A 19,879-nucleotide genomic window follows, 5' to 3' on the forward strand; every position below is an offset into this window, starting at 1 on the left:
GACTTGGACACGGGTGTTGTGAAAGGATTGTCTGTTTATAATGCTGACAGGAGAAGGGAAGATGCATTTGGTGGTGACATTATGCTGGATATGCAGAAATTGAAAAATTCTTTCAATTTGGTCTATTACTATTACTACTTCTTTGGACCAATGAATAAAGAACAAGGAAAATTACAGCACAGGAACAGGCTTTTTGGCCCTCCAAGTCTGCACTGATCATGCTATTTGCCTGAACTAAAACCCACTACACTTCCAGGAACCAAATCCCTCTATTCCCATCCTATTCATGTATTTGTCCAGATGCCCCTTACAATGCTTTAATACAATCTTTGGGGTTCCCCCATATCCAACACTGGACAACTCAATCCATGAAGTCCTGGTAACATCCTAGTAAATCTTTTCTGCACTCTATCTAGTTTAATAATATTCTTTCTATAATAGGGTGACCAGAATTGCACACAGTATTCCAAATGTGCCGTACATGTGCTCTTGTACAACTTCAACAAGACATCCCAACTTCTGTATTCAATGTTCTGACTGATGAAACCAAATATGCTGAATGCCTTCTTCACCGCTCTGTCCACCTGTGACTCCACTTTCAAGGAGCTATGAACATGTATCCCTAGATCTCTTTGTTCTGTAACTCTCCCCAGTGTCTTACCATTAACTGAGTAAGTCCTGCCCTGGTTCAATCTACCGAAATGCATCACCTCGCATTTGTGTTCATTAAATTCCATCTGCCATTCATCTGCCCATTGGCCCAATTGATCAAGATCCCATTGCAATTGGAGATAACTTTCTTCTTCTTTGCAGATGACACCAAGACACAATCTTGGTGTCATCTGCAAACTAACTAATTATGCCCTCTATATTCTCATCCAAATCATTAATATAAATGACAAATAACAGTGGGCCCAGCACTGATCCCTGAGACACACCGCTGGTCACAGGCCTCCAGTTTTAAAAACAACTCTCTATTGTCCGCAGCAAACTACCCAGCCTTCAGGAGAACAGTGACCACAACACCACACAACCCTGCCACAGCAACCTCTGCAAGACATGCCGGATCATCGACATGGATGCCATAATCTTATAGAAAGATAGAAACATAGAACATTACAGCACAGCACAGGCCCTTCGGCCCTCAATGTTGTGCCGAGCTATGTTCAATCCCTAGATCAAGCTATCCCCTCCTTATAATTCTGGAGTGCTCCATGTGCCTATCCAATAGCCGCTTAAAAGTTCCTAAAGTGTCCAACTCCACTATCACTGCAGGCAGTCTATTCCATACCCCAACCACTCTCTGAGTAAAGAATCTACCTCGGACATCCCTCCTATATCTCCCACCATGAACCCTATAGTTATGCCCCCTAGTAACAGCCACATCCACCTGAGGAAATAGTCTCTGCACGCCCACTCTATCAATCCCCCTTATCATCTTATAAACCCCTATTAAGTCACCTCTCATCCTCCTCTGCTCTAAAGAGAAAAGCCCCAGCTTCAACCTTTCCTTATAAGACCTACCCTCCAAACTAGGCAGCAACCTGGTAAATCTCCTCTGCACTCTCTTCAATGCTTCCAAATCCTTCTTATAGTAAGGTGAGCAGAACTGCACACAATATTCCAAATGTGGTCTCACCAAGGTCCTGTATAGTTTCAGCATAACCCCACGACTCTTAAACTCAAACCCCTGTTAATAAAAGCTAACACATTATAAGCCTTCTTCACGACTCTATCCACTTGAGTGGCAACCTTCAGAGATCTGTGGATATGAACCCCAAGATCTCTCTGTTCCTCCACATTCCTCAGAACCCTGCCGTTGACCCTGTAATCCGCATTCAAGTTTGTCCTACCAAAATGAATCACTTTGCGCTTATCAGGTTTAAACTCCTTCTGCCACTTTTCAGCCCAGCCCTGCATCCTATCAATGTCTCTCTGCAGCCTACAAGAGCCCTCCATTTCATCCACTACTCCACCAATCTTGGTGTCATCAGCAAATTTACTAACCCACCCTTCAGCCCCCTCTTCCAAGTCATTGATAAAAATCACAAATAGCAGAGGACCCAACACTGATCCCTGTGGTACACCGCTGGTAACTGGCCTCCAGTTTGAAAATTTTCCCTCCACCACCACCCTATGTCTTCTATGAGATAGCCAGTTTCTTCTCCAGTTACTTCCTGCACTGCAGGGTTTCTATGATTCTATGATTTCTATGATTCAATCAGCCAAATTTCCTTCTATCCAATACCTCCTTACTTTCTTTGTGAGCCTACCATGGGAAACCTTATCAAACGCTTTACTAAAATCCATGTATACAACATCAACTGTTCTACCTTCATCTGCACACATAGTTACCTCCTCAAAAAATTCAATCAAATTTGTGAGGCAAGACTTACCCCTCAGGAATCTGTGCTGATTATCCTGGATTAAGCTAAATCTTTCCAAATGGTCATAAATCCTATTCTTCAGGACCTTTTCCGTTAACTTACCAACCACCAAAGTAAGACTAACTGGCCTATAATTACCAGGGTAATTCCTATTTCCTTTCTTGAAGAGAGGAACAACATTCACCACTCTGCAGTCCTCTGGCACAATCACCATTCTTTTATTTCTCACATAAGAGTAAAAGGGGCATGCTTCACTGGGATAGTGATATAAGAGAGCGTGGAGTCAAGGCCATCACAAACCTTTTGGCAATGGGGCACAATGGTAATATGAGGACACGCTTCACCAGGACAGCTATATAAGAACAGATGGGGTCAAGGCCATCACTGACAGTTTGGTAATAGAGCATACTGGACCAGCAAGGGCCACACTTCACCAGAAAAGCAACATAACAGAGCATGGGATCAAGGCCATCACTGACATTTTGGCAATGGAGCGCATTGGACCTGCGAGGGACATGCTTCACCTGGACAGGGATATTAGAGAGCGTGGGGTCAAGACTGTCACTGACCTTTTGGCAATGGAGCACACTGGACCTGAGAGGGATACATTTCACTGGGAGAAGGCCGTCACACACCTTTTGGCAATAGAACACACCGGACCTGTGAGGGACATGCTTCATCGGGACAGCCCTTTCAGACAGCTTGCTGAGTTTGAAAAATTGAATAATGGCATCACAGGAAGCAGTAAGTTGACTGGTTAGTGAGTAACTGATATCAGAGACTGTGTTTGAATAGCTGCAGTTAAGAGAATCATTATTTATTGGGAAAGGTATTATTTATTATCTGTACCTAGATTTGGTCTAATCTAAAGCATTAGTTTTACATTTGAGGCACGTCAGGTGAGGACAGCGAAGCAGAATGTATGACATATCATATTTGATTTGATTTATCATTGTCACATTATTGGGCCACAGTGAAAAGTATTGTTTCTTGTATGCTATACAGACAAAACAATCTGTTCATGTAGTACATAGGGAGAATGAAAGGATAAGGTGCAGAATATAGAGTTGCAGTAACAGATAGGGTGAAGAGAAAGATCAGCTTAATATATGAAATGTCCATTCACACTACTGGACAGCTGCCAGTATTCTGGATGACCACATGTCCAGGAAGTGCTCCCAGCTGCAGAAACTGGAGCTTGGGTTTCAGAGGTTGAGCAGTGGGTGGAGACACTGTAGTGCATCCGCGAGGCTGAGAGTTACATGGATAGCACACTGAGAGAGGTGGTCGCGCCACAGCTCAAGGGACTAGGGGAAAGAAGCGAATGGGTGACCACCAGGCAGTCTAGGAAGAACAAGCAGGTAATGCAGGAGTCTCCTGTGTTCCCCTTCACTAACCAGTATTCTACTTGGAAGCTGCTGAACTGGTACCTCAAAGCAGTGCAATCACGGCCAGGTTGCCAGTGCCACAAGCAGCTTAACTGTACAGGGTAGAAGGAAAAAGAAAGGAAAAACAATAGTGATAGGGGATTCATTAGTCAGGGGAGCAGACAGAGGTGTTTCTGTGGCTAAAGGTGTAACTCCAGGATACTGCGTTGCCTCCTTGGTGGCAGGGTCATCCTGAATGGAGAGGATGATGAGTTAGTAATCATAGAATCATAGCATCCCTACAGTGCAGAAGGAGGCCATTTGGCCCATCAAGCCTGTATTGAAAACAATCCCACCCTACTGATCCCCCTAACACTAAGGGGCAACTTAGCACGGCCAATCAACCTAACTTGCACATATTTGGACTGTGGGAGGAAACTGGAGCACCCAGAGGAAACCCATGCAGACACATAGAGAACATACAAACTTCACACAGACAGTGACTGAGGTCAGAATTGAGCCCCAGTTCCTGGCACTGTGCCGTACATATTGGTATCGATGATATAGGTAAAGTGAAGAGCAAGGTCTTGCATCAAGAATTCAGGGAGCTTGGCAATAGATTAAAAAGCAGGACCTCAAAGGTTGCAGGGTAGGATTTTACAGCTTCACTCATCCTGAAACTATAAAATCCAGCCCGAGGTCAATGGACCTTTCCATAAGCCGACCCTCACCCACTCCAATTCCCATGGTGGGTGGGACGATAAAATTCCGGCCGTAATTTCTAGATTACTCCCAGTACCACATGCTAGTAAGTTTAAAAATAGGAAAACAGGGCAGATGAATGCAAGGCCCAAAAGTCAGTGCAGTAGGGAGGGTTTTATTCTCTGGATTACTGGGACTGTTTCTGGAAAAGGTGAGACATGTACAAATGGAACGGTCAGCACCTGAAAAACATTTGGACAAACATCCTTGTGGATAGATTTGCTAGTGCTGTTGGAAAGAGTTTAAACTAGTCTGGCAGAAGGGGCATAGAACATTAGTAAAATAGAGACACATCTCAATATATTAAAGGAAGCAAGTCAGAGTAAGGTTAGCTATATTGAGTGCCAAAAGAATAAGGCAAGTCTGTATGGTCTTCATTTTAATGCTAGGAGTGTAATAGGTAAGTGCAAGTGTGATATTGTTGCCATCACAGAAAAATGGTCAAGGGAAGGGCAGGACTGGCAACTCAACATTCCGGGGTGGTGGTAGAAGGCTGTCTGAGCAACCGGAGGCCGGTGTCCAGTAAAAAGCGGGATGGTGTCGCACTATTAATTTAGGAGTCAATTACTGCAGTAAGGAGAGATGATTCTTGGAAGGTTCTTCAAATGAGGCTTTGTAGATAAAAATTTAGGCAAATAAAGGGGGCAGCCATATTACTGGGAATGCAGTCCCCAAAGAGTCAGCAGGAAAAAGAGGAGCAAATATCCAGACAATTCACTGAGATGTGTAAGAATAACAATCAGATAATTATACTAGGGGATTTCAACTTTCCCAAAAGAAAATGGGAAAGTCACAGTGTAAAAATTTTACAGGGGAGCGTTTTGTGTCAATATGTAGAAGACCCGACAAGGGATGGAGCAGTGCTGGATTTGGTTCTGGGGAATGAAGTCAGACTAGCATTCAAAGTGGCAGTGGGGAAGCATTTTAGTGATAGTGACCACAACATGGTACGGTTCAAGTTTGTTATGCTCAAAGCAAAAGATGGCCTGCAAAAGATGGCTTTGCATTGGGAGCAGGCAGATTTTATTAAAATAAGGCAGGATCTGCCCAAAGTTAATTGGGAACAACTCCTTGCAGAGAAGTCTACAGCAGAGAAGTGGGGGGCATTCAAAAAGGAACTGGGGAGAGTATGGCCAACATGTTTACTATAGGGCAGGCGATGGCCTAATGGTACTATCGCTAGACTATTAATCCAGAAATTTAGCTATTGTTCTGAGGACTTGGGTTCAAATCCTGCCACAGCAGATGGTGGAATTTGAATTCAATAACAAATGCCTGGAATTAAGAATCTACTGATGATGACCATGGAACCATTCTTGATTGGTTCATTAATGTCCTTTCCGGAAGGAAATCTGGCGTCCTTACTTGGTCTGGCCTACATGTGACTCCAGAACCAGAGCTGTGTGATTCACTCTCAGCTGCCCTCTGAAATGGCCCAGCAAGCCACTTAGTTGAAGGGCAACTAGGGATGGGCAATAAATGCTGGCCAGCCAGCGATGCCCTTGTCCCATGAATAAATATAAGCAATAGGTTCAGGGAACTCTGGATGTGGAATGAATGAGGAAGAAGTGAAAGGCTTTGCATTTAGTTTAGTCTAATTTCACAAATAGGCTTACATTAACACTGCAATAAAGTTACTGTGAAAATTCCACGGTCACCATACTCTGGCGCCTGTTCAGGTACACCAAGGAAAAGTTTAGCATGGCCAATGCATCTAACCAGCACTTCTTTTGGACTTTGGGAGGAAGCCAGAGGAAACCCATGCAGACACAGGGAGAACATGCAGCCTCCGCACAGACAGTGAATCATATCTGGAATAAGTTCTCTGGCACTGTGAGGCAGCAGTGCTGACCACTGTGCCAAGGTGCTACCCCAAGTCCAATGCTGCAGCCCTAGAGGAATGTAGAAAGTGTACACATAGGAACTTACAAAAGCAATTAGAAGAGCATAAAAGGGCATGAAAAAGAACTTGGAAATAAGGTTATGGAGAATCCTGAGATATTTTATAAATACATTAAATGGAAGAGGTTAACCAGAGAAAGAATAAGACCCATTAGAGACCAAGGAGGCAATGTTTTCATTGGTCTCCACTCAGGAAAAGGAGAACATAGGTACAGAATTCAAGAAAAGGGACTGTTTGGAACTTGAACAGTTTGACATAAGAAATGAGGAAGTTCTGATGGGTTTAAAAGTGGACAAATACCTAGGCCCAGATGAATTACATCCCAGGCTGCTGTGGGAGACAAGGAAAGAAGTTTCAGAGGCTTTGACACAAATTTTTAATTCCTCTCTGTCACGAGTAAATGCTAACATGTTTCTACTTTTCAAGAAGAGTGGTGGAGATGAACCAGGAAATTACAGACCAGTGAATCTCATGTCAGTGGTAGGGAAATTATAGGAGAAAATTCTGAAGGAGGGAATTAATCTCCACTTGGAAAGGTGTGGGTTAATTAAGGATAGTCAGCATGGCTTTGTCAGAGGAAGTTCATACATAACAAATTTGTTAGAATTTCTTGAAAATGTGATTGAGTGTCTGGATGAGGGAAGCGTCGTTGATGCAGTTTAAATGGATTTCAGCAAAGCTTTTGAAAATGTCCCATGTGCGAGACTGATTGAGAAACATAGAGTAGGGGGAGGCCATTTGGCCCTTCAAGCCTGCTTCGCCATTCATTACAATCATGGCTGATCATTGAACTCAATAGGTTGATCCTGCTTTTATCCCATAACCTTTGATCCCATTCACCTCAAGTGCTATATCCAGCCGCCTCTTGAATAAATTCAATGTTTTGGCATTGACTACTTCCTGTGGTAATGAATTCCACAGGTTCACCACTCTTTGGGTGAAGAAATATCTCCTCACCTCCAACCTAAATGGTCTACCCTGAATCTTCAGACTTGGTTCTGGACTCCCCCACCATCGGGAATATCCTCCTTGCGTCTACTGGTCTCGTCCTGTTAGAATTTTAAAAGTCTCTATGAGATCCCCCCTCACTTGTTTGAACTCCAGCGAAAACAATCCTAACCTGGTCAATGTCTCCTCATATATCAATCCCACCATCCCCGGAATCAGCCTGGTAAACCTTTGCTGCGCTCCCTTGAGAGCAAGAACATCCTTCCTCAGAAAAGGAGACTAAAACTGCACACAATACCGTAGGTGCGGCCTCAGTAAGGCCCTGTATAATTGCAACACATCCCTGCTCCTGTACTCAAAACCTTTTGCAATGAAGGCCAACATGCCATTTGCCTTCTTTACCGCTTCTGCACCTGTATGCTTACCTTCAGTGACTGGTGCACAAGGAAACCCAGGTCCTGCTGCACGCTCTCCCAATTTACAGCCATTCAGGTAGTAATCTGCCTTCTTGCTTTTGCTTTCAAAGTGGATAACCTCACATTCATCCAAAATATAATGCATCTGCCATTGATTTGGCTACTCACCCAACCCGTCCAGATCATCCTGAAGGATCTCTGCATCCTTGTCACAGTTCACCCTCCAAACCAACTTGGTATCATTTGCAAATTTTGAAACGTTACATTTTATTCCCTTATCCGAATTATTCATATATATTGTAATAGCTGGGGTCCCAGCACCGATCCCTCTGGCATCCCACTCGTTACTGCCTGCAAACTTGAAAAGCACCCATTAATTCCTACACTTTGTTTCCTCTCTGCCAACCAGTTTTCTATCAATCTCCATACACTTCTCCCTATCTCATACGCTTTAACCTTGCACGATAATCTCTTATACGGGACTTTGTCAAACGCTTTCTGAAAGTCCAAATATATCACATCGATTGGCACTGCCTTGTCAACTCTACTAGTTGGTTGAAGCCTATGGAATTCAGGGAACGTCGCAAGATGAATCTGAAACTGGCTTAGTGATAGGACACAAAGGGTGGTGGTAGAAAGCTATTTGAGTGACTGGAGGCCAGCATCCAGTGGCCTACCACAAGGTTCAGTGCTGGATTCCTTATTGTTTGTTACATACATAAATGATATAGATGATAAAGGGGAATGATAAGCAAGTTTGCAGATGGCACCAAGATTGGTAGGGTAGTTAACGGGGAAGAAGAAGGTCATATGTTACAGGAAGACATAGATGGGTTGGTCAGATGGGCAGAGCAGTGGCAGATGGTATTTAACCATGAAGCGATACACTTTGGAAGAAGCAACAAGACAAGGGAGTAGTGAATGGCAGGACAGTAGGAAGCATGGAGGAACAGATGGATCTTGGTGTACTTATTCACAGATACCTGAAGGAGGTGGTTTCGGTGAATAGGGTAGTTAAGAAGGCATGTGGCACACATGTTTTCATAAATCATGGCATCAAATATAAGAGCAAAGAAGTAATGTAGGATTGTAAGGAATGTTAATAGAACATAGAACACTACAGTACAAACAGGCCCTTCGGCCCACAAGTTGCGCCGATCACATCCATACCTACCAGGCCATCGAACTATCTATAACTCCCAATCCCATTAAATCCCATATACTCATCCAGAAGTCTTTTAAAAGACCCCAGCGAGTTTGCCTCCACCACCACCGATGGCAGCCGATTCCACTCACTCACCACCCTCTCAGTGAAAAACTTATCCCTGACATCTCCTCTGTACCTGCTCCCCAGCACCTTAAACCTTGTCCTCTCGTAGCAACCATTTCAGCCCTGGGAAACAGCCTCCGAGAATCCACCCTATCTATCCCTCTCAACAGTTTATAAACCTCTATCAGCTCGCCACTCAACCTTTGTCTCTCCAGGGAGAAGAGACCTAGCTCCCTCAACCTATCTTCATAAGGCATGCCTCCCAATCCAGGCAACATCCTTGTAAATCTCCTCTGCACCCTCTCAATGGCTTCCACATCCTTCCTGCAGAGAGGCGACCAGAACTGCAGTGGGGTGTGACAAGGGTCTTATAAAGTTGCAGCATTACCTCCCGACTCCTAAACTCAATCCCATGATTAATGAAGGCTAGCACACCATTGCTTCTTAACCACATCCTCAACCTGAGAGGCCGATTTAAGAGTCCTATGGACCCGGACCCCAAGGTCCTTCTGATCCTCAATACTGCTAAGAGTCCTACCCTTGATATCGTACTCTTTCATCCCATTGGACCTGCCGAAATGGACCACTACACATTTATCCGAATGTTGGTTCAGCCACAGCTGTAGTACTGTGTGCAGTTCTGGTCACCCCACTATAGGAAGGAAATGATTGCACTAGAGGAGGTACAGGGATGATTCATCAGGGTGCTGCCTGGGATGAAGCATTTGAGTTATAAGGAGAGATTGCATAGGCTTGGATTGTTTTCTTTGGAGCAAAGAAGACTGAAGGGGGGATATGATTGAGATGCATAAGATTATGAGGAGTATGGGCACAGTGAATAAAAGCAGTTGTTCCCCTTGGTTGACGGGTCAACCTTTAGCGTAAAGGGCAGGAGATTCAGAGGAGATATGAGAAAAAAAAGTCAAAGGGTCATGGGAATCAGGAATGCACTGTTTGGGAAGTTGGTGGAGGCCAGAAATCTTACAACCTTTAAGAAGTATTTGCATAAGCACTTGAAACATCATAACACTCAAGAATATGGGTTAAGTGCTGGAAAATGGGATTAGCGTGGCTTTAGTGGTAGCTAAAGTTGGTGCAGTCTCAATGGGCTGAAGGGCCTTTTCTGTGCTGTACAACTCGATGGCTATGTGGATGAGGGAACCAAATGTAAAATTTCCACATTTGCTGATGACACAAAACTGGGCCAGGTTGTGAGTTGTGAAGAGGATGTAAGAAGGCTCCTAGGAGATTTAGTCAAGTTGAGTGACTGGACAAAACATGGCAGATGCAGTACAACACGGCTAAATATAAAGTTATACACTTTGATGGAGAAAACAGAAAGGAAGATAAATGTTGATATGTTAGGATGTACAAAGGAATCTGGGTGTCATTGCACGCCAGTAAGTGGAAGTGGAGAGATGGGTGCAGCAAACAATCAGAAAGGCAAATAGTACGTTGCAGAAGATTTAGGTTCAGAAGTAGGGACATCTTACTGTAGTTATACAGGATCTTGGTGAGAGCACATCTGGAATTATGCATGCAGTTTTGATCTTCCTACCTTGCCATAGAGGGAGTTCAGCGGAGGTTCACTCAGTTCAAACTGGGATTAACGCAACTGTTCTATAATGAAAGATTGGTTTGGCTGGTCTGTGTTCACATCAGGAGGATGAGAGGAGATTTAATTGAAACATGTAAAATTCCAACAGGGCTGGACAAACGAGATGCAGGGAGGATGTTTTCCCTCGTTTGGACATCTAGAACCAAGGATACAGTCTCAGGATACAGGGTAGACCATTTAGGACTGAGATGAGGAAAAATTCTTCACTTAAAAGGTTAGTGAACCTGTGGAATTCTCTATCACAAAAGGCTGTGGAGGCCAAGTCTCTAAATACATTTGAGAAAGAGATAGACTTTTTTTTAGATTTTACTGGCATCAGGAGTCTGGAAAGTGGGAATATGGCATTGAGATGCAGGTTTAGCCATGATCATATTGAATGGCACAGCAAGCTCAAAGGGCGAATGGCCTACTTCTGCTCCTACTTTCTATGTTTGGTTAATTTTAACTCAGGAGAAATAGAGGATGTTTTTGGAGACAATGACATGGTACAAGTGAAAAAGAACATTACATTCCAAAGCCAAATTTGAAATAAAAGAACTTCATGTTTAAAGTTGTGCATAGAATCATAGAAGCCATACAGTGCAGAAGGAGATCATTTGGCTATTGAATCTGCGCAATCCCACCTGGGCCCTTCTGCCATAACCCCACATACTCCGCACTAGTCCCTCTAACCTATGCATCCCAGGGCGCTAAGGGGCAATTTAGCATGGCCAATGCACCTAACCTGCATATCTTTGGATTGTGGGAGGAAACCAGAGCACCTGGAGGAAACACATGCCGACACACAGAGAATGTGCAAATTCCACACAAACAAAGACTCAAGCCAGAAATCGAACCAAGATCCCTGATGCTGTGAGGCAGCAGTGCTAACACTTGCTGCTGTGCCGTCCATCATTGTTGTTACACGGTTGGTCAGGTCTTCCAAATGTGCAACCATGGAATATGGCTGTGTGTTGTATTGTGATAATAGGAGGTCAGCAGTTAGGAATACGCATGGGTCAAACAGACTAGTTCTTGGTCTGCCCTACCCCACTCATCGTAAACTTGCATGGACATCATGCTGATTCGTATTTAGTGCATGGACACAAATCTGATGGTCACAGTCAGTCTGCGATGAATTGCATGCTATGATCAAGTTAGGAGCTGGTTTCAAAGTGACCGCCTACAGAGGGGTATACAACTTGGCTAGTCATATGAAAATAGCTTAACAATGTCTTCCACCTAATTGCAATTCTAACCAAATTAAACATCTCAAGGCAATGAAATGTGAATCAGATGTCAAGAAAGAGTTGTATGATTGGGAGAGTTGATCAATTATGTTGTTGGAGAGATAGATTTGATGAGATTTACAAAGAAGAAGATAGAATCCTACAGTGCAGAAGGAGGCTATTCGGCCATCGAGTCTGCACCGACCACAACCCTACCTAGGCCCTATCCCGATAACCGATGCATTTACCCTAGTTAGTCCTTCTGACACTAAGGGGTAAGTTAGCATGGCCAATCCACATAACCACACATCTTTGAGGAAACTGGAGCACCCAGAGGAAACCCATGCAGACACAGGGAGAATGTGCAAACTCCACACAGTGACCCAAGCTGGGAATCAAACTCGGGTCCCTCGTGTTGTGAGGGAACAGTGCTAACCACTGTGCCACCGGACCACCCATACGGTGAATCATAGAATCCTACAGTGCGGAAAGAGGGTAGTTACAGTTGTGGCATCTCTGTCCTATCCCCTGATTTTTGGTTGTTGATATGTCCAGCATTGAACTGACCGCTCCCCATCTTGACGTCTACTGCATGATGCACAGAGATCCACCTCCAATATGAGACCATTGAGTGCCTGCCCCTACATTATGTCTTTCCCTTTGACTATGACTCTGCCACCTGTGCCCAGTATGAAGTTAGAAACCCCAAGCATCAAAGTGTGTGAGAGGGTCATCATGCCCTGTGCACACAATGCTGGACATGACTGAGACAGGACTGACTGGCTCTCCCCCTTCCCGGACCGGGTCAAGGACAGTCTTTCCAAGCTTAGCCATCTAAATGATGTACTTTGTCACAAAACACTCTTTCCATTATCTCTGCACAGGACTGTACTTTCATTCTGGCCTCAGTATGTTTTCCTCACCTCTTTGATTTGATTTGATTTATTATGGTCACATGTATTAATATACAGTGAAAAGTATTGTTTCTTACATGCTATACAAACAAAACATACCATTCGTAGAGAAGGAAGCAAGAGAGTGCAGAATGTAGTGTTAGTCATAGCTAGCGTGTAGAGAAAGATCAACTTAATGCTGGTAAGTCCATTCAAAAGTCTAACAATAGCAGGGAAGAAGCTATTCTTGAGTTGATTGGTACATGACCTCAGACTTTTGTATCTTTTTCCCGAAGGAAAAAGGTGAAAGAGAGAACGTTTGGGATGTATGGGATCCATAATCATGCTGGCTGCTTTGCCGGGGCAGTGGGAAGTGTAATCAGAGTCAATGGATGGGAGGCTGGTTTGTGTGATGGATTGGGCTACATTCACAACCTTTTGTGATTCCTTTTAGTCTTGGGAGAGAAGGAGCCATATCAAGTTGTGATACGATCAGAAAGAATGCTTTTTATGGTGTATCTGTAAAAGTTGGTGAGAGTAGTAGCTGACATGCCAAATTTCCTTATTTCTGAGAAAGTCGAGGCATTGGCAGACTTTCTGAACTACATATAGTTATATCTTTATAGTTAACCTCTTCAGTCATATGTCTGTTTGCACCCTTTCCCAGTCTCCCCAATCTCCAGCCAAGCCTTTGCCCTCCAGCCTTGTCCCACTGCCTGGTTTGGAATGGAAGTGTTGCTTCTGACCCCTGCTTAAGTACTTGCTGCTCTTGGCTGTGCAACCTGCACAGCCTGCATCCTCTTGGCTAACATTCAAAACTGAGAGCCACCAACAAAATCTTTTACTTACCATCTTTGTACAATATCACATACAGTTAACACATTCATCGTTGGGCATTTTAATAGTGCTTGTCTTGTGAATAGTCGAACCTGTTCTCATGTTCCTACGTCATGGTACGGCAGTGACTGCAGTACGGCAGCTGAAAGGCTGCTGATCTTCCCGGGGGGTGACTGCCAGTGGCCTTGATGGTGCACTCGTGTAACCCTGGGTCTCAAATTACAGTAGTCTGAGCTAGCTGATAGGCAATATCAAGGCACTGTGGCACTGCTGGGAGCACAAATGTTCTGATGTGGGTATGCCGGCGTTGGACTGGCGTAAACACAGTAAAAAGTCTGACAACACCAGGTTTTAGTCCAACCTATTTATTGGATAATATACTCACAAGCTTTCGGGGTTAGCCCCTGACGAAGGGGTTAGTCACCTGACGAAGGGGCTAACCCCAAAAGCTTGTGAGTATATTATCAAATAAATAGGTTGGACTAAAACCTGGTGTTGTCAGACTTTTTACAGCACAAATGTTGTCAGCCTGAGAGAAGGCTTTAGGTTTGTACTCCATGGGGCCACCTTCTCTCTCAGAGGCATCCCTTGAGAAATTTTAGTAATCTGCTGGAGCATCAAATTGTCCCACCAAAAACTTTATGGTGGGACAATTGAGGAACAGTGGAGGACTTTCAAAGCGATCTTTCACAGTGCTCGGCAGAAGTATATACCAGTGATAAGGAAGGACTGTAGAAAAAGAGACAATCAGCCATGGATATCTAAGGAAATAAAGGAGGGTATCAAATTGAAAGAAAATAGGTACAAAGTGGCAAGGATTAGTGGGAACCTAGAGGATTAGGAAATCTTTAAAAGTCAGCAGAAAGCCACGAAAAAGAAACGTAAAATGGATTACACGAGTAAACTAGCTCAGAATATAAAAACAGATAGCAAAAGTTTCTACAAATATATAAAACAAAAAGAAGCGGCTAAAGTAAACATTGGTCCTTTAGAGGATGAGAAAGGGGATGTAATAACTGGAAATGAGAAAATGGCTGAGGCATTGAACAGGTATTTTGTGTCAATCTTCACAGTGGAAAACACAAATAACATGCCAAAAATTGATGACAGGAAGGCTATGGCAGGTGAGAATCTAGAAACTATCATTATCACAAAAGAGGTAGTGTTAGGCAAGTTAATGGGGCTGAAGGTACACAAGTCTCCTGGTGCTGATGGAATGCGTCCCAGGATAATAAAAGTGATGGCGAGAGAAATAACAAATGCACTAGTGATAATTTACCAAAATTCACTGGACTCTAAGGTGGTTCTTGTAGATTGGAAAACAGCAAATGTGATGCCACTGTTTAAAAAAGGAGGTAGACAAAAGGCAGGTAACTATAGGCTGGTTAGCTTAATTTCTGTAGTAGGGAAAATGCTTGAATCTATCATCAAGGAAGAAATAGTGAGTCATCTGGATATAAATTGTCCCATTGGTAAGGCACAGCACGCGTTCATGTTTGACTAATTTGGTGGAATTCTTTGAGAACATTACATGTGCAGTGGACAATGGGGAACCTGTGGATGTGATGTATCTGGATTTCCAGAAGGCATTTGACAATGTGCCGCACCAAACACTGCTACATAAGATAAAGGTGCACGGTGTTATGGGTAATGAGGATAGAGGATTGGTTAACTAACAGAGGGTAAATGGGTGTTTTTCTGATTGGCAATCAGTGACCAGCGGTGTGCCTCAGGAATCAGTATTGGGACCACAATTGTTTACGATTTACATAGATGATTTGGAGTTGGGGACCAAGTGTAGTCATAGAGTCATAGAAGATTACAGCATGGAAACAGGGCCTTCGGCCCAACTTGTTCATGCCACCCCTTTTTTTTAAACCCCTAAGCTAGTTCCAATTGCCCTCATTTGCCCATATCCCTCTATGCCCAAACAAAATTCGTCGATGACACAAAGGTGGGTAGCAGATCAAAGTGTGCAGAGGACACTGAAAGTCTGCAAAGGGATATAGGTAATCTAAGTGAGTGGGCGAGGGTCTGACAGACAGAGTACAATGTTGGTCAATGTGACGTCATCCATTTTGGTAGGAATAAGAATAAAATGGACTATTATTTAAATTGTAAAAATTGCAGCATGCTGCTGTGCAGGGGGACGTGGGTATCCTTGTGCAGGGATCTCATGGAGTTGGTTTGCAGGTGTAACAGGTAATTAAGAAGGCAAATGGAATTTTGTTCTTTATTGCTAGAGAGATGGAGTTTAAAAACAGCAAGGTTATGTTGCAACTGTATAAGGTGCTACTGAGGCCACACCTGGAGTACTGTGTACAGTTTTGGTCTACTTGAGAAAGGATATACTGGCACTGGAGGGGGTGCAGAGGAGATTCACTAGGTTGATTCTGGAGCTGAGAGTGTTGGCTTATGAGACTGAGTAGACTGGGACTATACTCGTTGGAATTCAGAAGAATGAGGGGAGATCTTATAGAAACATATAAGATTATGAAGGGAATAGATGAGATAGAAACAGGGGAGTTGTTTCCACTGACAGGTGAAACTAGAACTAGGGGCATAGCCTCAAAATAAGGGGAAGCAGATTTAGACTCAAAATAAGGGGTAACAGATTTAGGACCGAGTTGAGGGGGAACGTCTTCACACAATGTTTGTGAATCTGTGGAATTCCCTGCCCAGTGAAGCAATTGAGGCTACCTCATTGGATGTTTTTAAGGCAAGGATAGATAAATTTTTGAACAGTAAAGGAATTAAGGATTATGGTGAGCGGGCGGGTAAGTGGAGCTGAGTCTACAAAAAGGTCAGCCATGATCTTATTGAATGGCAGAGCACATTCGAGGGGCTAGATGGCCTACTCCTGCTCCTAGTTCTTATGTTCTTACCAATTGCTGGACTGTGGTGTAACAATGCAAGCCACTTTGTGCACTGAGATCTGTGCACATGATGGCAGCAGTCTGAGCCTGCATTGCAGCAACATGGATCTCATGACCTCTGCCTTCCACTGCACCACTAAAACAATAAGAAAATTTCACCAGTTCTTAGTGAAACCCATTGAATCAGCACTGACAAAAGCTACCACTAAAGGCACGCTGATTCCAGTTTATTGCACCTTTCCCAAATCCTTGAATGTTAAGATATTTCAAATGCTCATCCAAATATTTTTAAAGACTGTGAGTTTCCAGCCTCCACTACTTTCCCAGGCAGTGCATTCAAGCTTCCTACATGGCTGAGTCCAGTAATTAGGCATTAATTTCATAACGGAAAAGATATATTCCAAGCTCTGTCAAATTCCATGTGCTACATTGGAATTGGAGTCCTCCATGTTCATTGACAGTTAAAGGTCATCTTGATATGCATCATCTTCAGCATTCTCCTATATGCTGCTCCACCAATGCCCTCCCTTGGTACAGTGAAGAAAACAATCTTAGGCGATTTAACAGAACAAGGGAGAGAAAGAATGGCCAGGATAGAGTAATACAGCTTTCCTTATCTCATAGCCCAATCAGCCTATTAGATTAAAATTTCACTTTTTATAGCAGCAAATGGAAATTGATTCATGTATTAGCATGGGTCTCATTATTATAAATAGGACATAATAATCATGAGAAGGCTCCATGGACCCACAAGTTTATCTGTTCACAGATTCAGAGGACTCATTTCAATGATTTTAGTTCCTGCTAAAAGCAATGCTGTAAGCTTCAAGGTGACCTTGCATTTTTTTGTCCTGTAATCAGCCCAATTACTCACCCAACTGTGGCCTGTAGTTCCTGAACAAAAGCCTGGAATGTATTAATGGATAATTTATAAAAAGATTAAACTGAACTCAAATGGCATCTCATTTCAACAATATATGTATTCATTTAGTATTAAAAAATTTTGAACTAGCACTTATCAAATTTAGTTTTTTTTATTAAAAGGAAATGAGTTTTCTCTGTGTGTGAGTGAAAAGCTTGTCTCACTCAGCTGAACTGGAGATTAATAGTTTTTCTTCAAATTCAGCTTGAGCTTTGGGAGGTACACTGAATTATCAGTTTGTCACTTCGATCTGGCTTTAGTTTAGACATATGAGTTGAGGTTTTCTATTTGTAATAATCTTACTAAGGCCTCTCTTCCATCGCCATCACTTTTACAATGTGTTCACAGAACTACAGAGTGCAGTCAGCCCCAAAATCTTTCGACTGTCAGCCTAAGTCAAGGCAGCTGCTACCATTGAGAAACTATGCTCCTAACCTATTGGATGAGCCTCCATCCGTCTAATATGGGAGCTTGTATTCTATGAAGCACACATGGTAGATCTGTTGATGATTCTCTGTGGCTATCATAACATTCCTTTCCCCTCAACTCCATTTCTTCCCCAACACCTCTACCACATAAAGGCCTTTTCTGCCATTTATCAATCAGCCTGGGGTCAATTGTAGGTAGGACTGGTTCGGGGGGTGCGAGCGGACTCCTTACACCTGATATGGTCTAGGTGCTTCCTGACCATTTTGTCCTGCTCGTGGACTTTATAATACGCAGACCAGTTTTTTCCATTATGGTCCAAGGAGCCATTCAACCAACCCATTTAATGAAGGCTGATAGGGTGCTGGCCTAATTTCATTGGAAAGTATGAAGGTTGAAACTTGCTGCTTGAAAAGTAGTGCCACTGTCAGTGACCAGGACTTCAGGTATCCCGTGCATGCAGAAACTTTGTCATAGTTTCTCAAGGGTAGCTGGGAAGTATTGGAGCTCATGCAATGTATCTCAATTCATTTGGAGTGGGCTTCGACCATAATTAAAAACATGAAACCCAAAAAAGGCATGACGAAGTCCACAAGCATCTCACACCATGGGATACCAGGCCACTCCCATGGATGTAGCAAAGTTGAGGGGGGGAAGTGGGATACGGTTAATTCTCTTGGCATGGCTTACACTGTTTGGCCAAGTCGATAATGTCTGCATCAAGAGTGGCCACCACATAGCTCCTGGCTGGCATTTTCATCTTTGAAATCCCAGGGTGGCCATGAAATTTCCATAAGTATTGGACATTGCCCTGGGCAAAACACAACTATGCAGGAACAACACAGGATGATACCATTCTCAATACTGAGCTTGTCTTTCTTTGTCAAGTAGTGTTTCATTACATTGGAGGGCTGTTCTCTGAATCCCCCATGTAATATTATGTTTTAATTTAGATAGGACGGGGTTCTTTTGCATCGAGGCCTTGATTTGCCTTGCAGACACGGCAAGGAGTCCAAAAAATTGAGGGTCATCATAATTTCTTCACAGTTGGTAACAAAGCTGGGCTTATGGGCAACAGCAGATGACTCAGTGCATCTGTGTTAGCTTTCCAGATCTAGGGCCAGCAACAAGGCCCAATGTTATATCCGAGTGGAGGCAATGAGGAGTATTGCCTTGCCTTGTTTAAAAAGTCCCACAATGGTTTATGCTTAGTTACAATGATGAAGCGTCTACCACAGACATATTGATAGAATTTTTTAATGCCAAAAACAATTGCTAACCCTTCTTCGAGCTGGTTTTAAAACCCCACTCGCCTAATAGAGAATCCTTTATTTTATGAGGCCCATGGGAAATCTATTGATGATCCTTGTAGCCATCATAACACTATTCCTGACAGATTTCCGGGTCCCAGTGACAAAAAGTTGAGGTAATCTCCCTGTCCTATCCACGCCAACTCACGTGCTTGGGGTTTTAATTGAGGACTTTCACTGAAAACATTAACATACGTCATTAAGTCACTTGAACTTGTTCTGCCATTCACTGAGATCATGATGACATATGCCTTAACTCCATATCTTAGGTTCATATCTCTGAATGCCCTGAGCAAAAATCTGCTTACTGCAGATTTCAAATTATTAATTGAACGAGCATTTACTGCTTAATGTGGGACGAAATCCCATATTTCAATTATTCTTTGGGTGCAAAATTGTTACCTGACTTCTTTCCTGACTTGGCCATAGAAGACAGAGGGTAGCAGTGGAAGGGTCTTTTTCCAGCTGGAGGTCTGTGACTAGTGGTGTTCACAGTAAGAAGTCTGACAACACCAGGTTTAAGTCCAACCGATTTATTTGATAGTAAAGATAGTGAGCTTACTAGCAAATAAATCAGTTGGACTTAAACCTGGTGTTATCAGACTTCTTACAGCGTTTGCCCCAGTCCAACGCCAGCATCTCCACATCATGACTAGTGGCGTTCCGCAGGGCTCTGTACTGGGACCTGTGCTATTTGTGATATATATAATTGATTTGGAAGAAGGTGTAACTGGTG

The sequence above is a fragment of the Carcharhinus amblyrhynchos genome, chromosome 2 (assembly GCF_965287045.1).
Source record: "Carcharhinus amblyrhynchos chromosome 2, sCarAmb.v2.hapA, whole genome shotgun sequence".
NCBI lineage: Eukaryota > Metazoa > Chordata > Chondrichthyes > Carcharhiniformes > Carcharhinidae > Carcharhinus > Carcharhinus amblyrhynchos.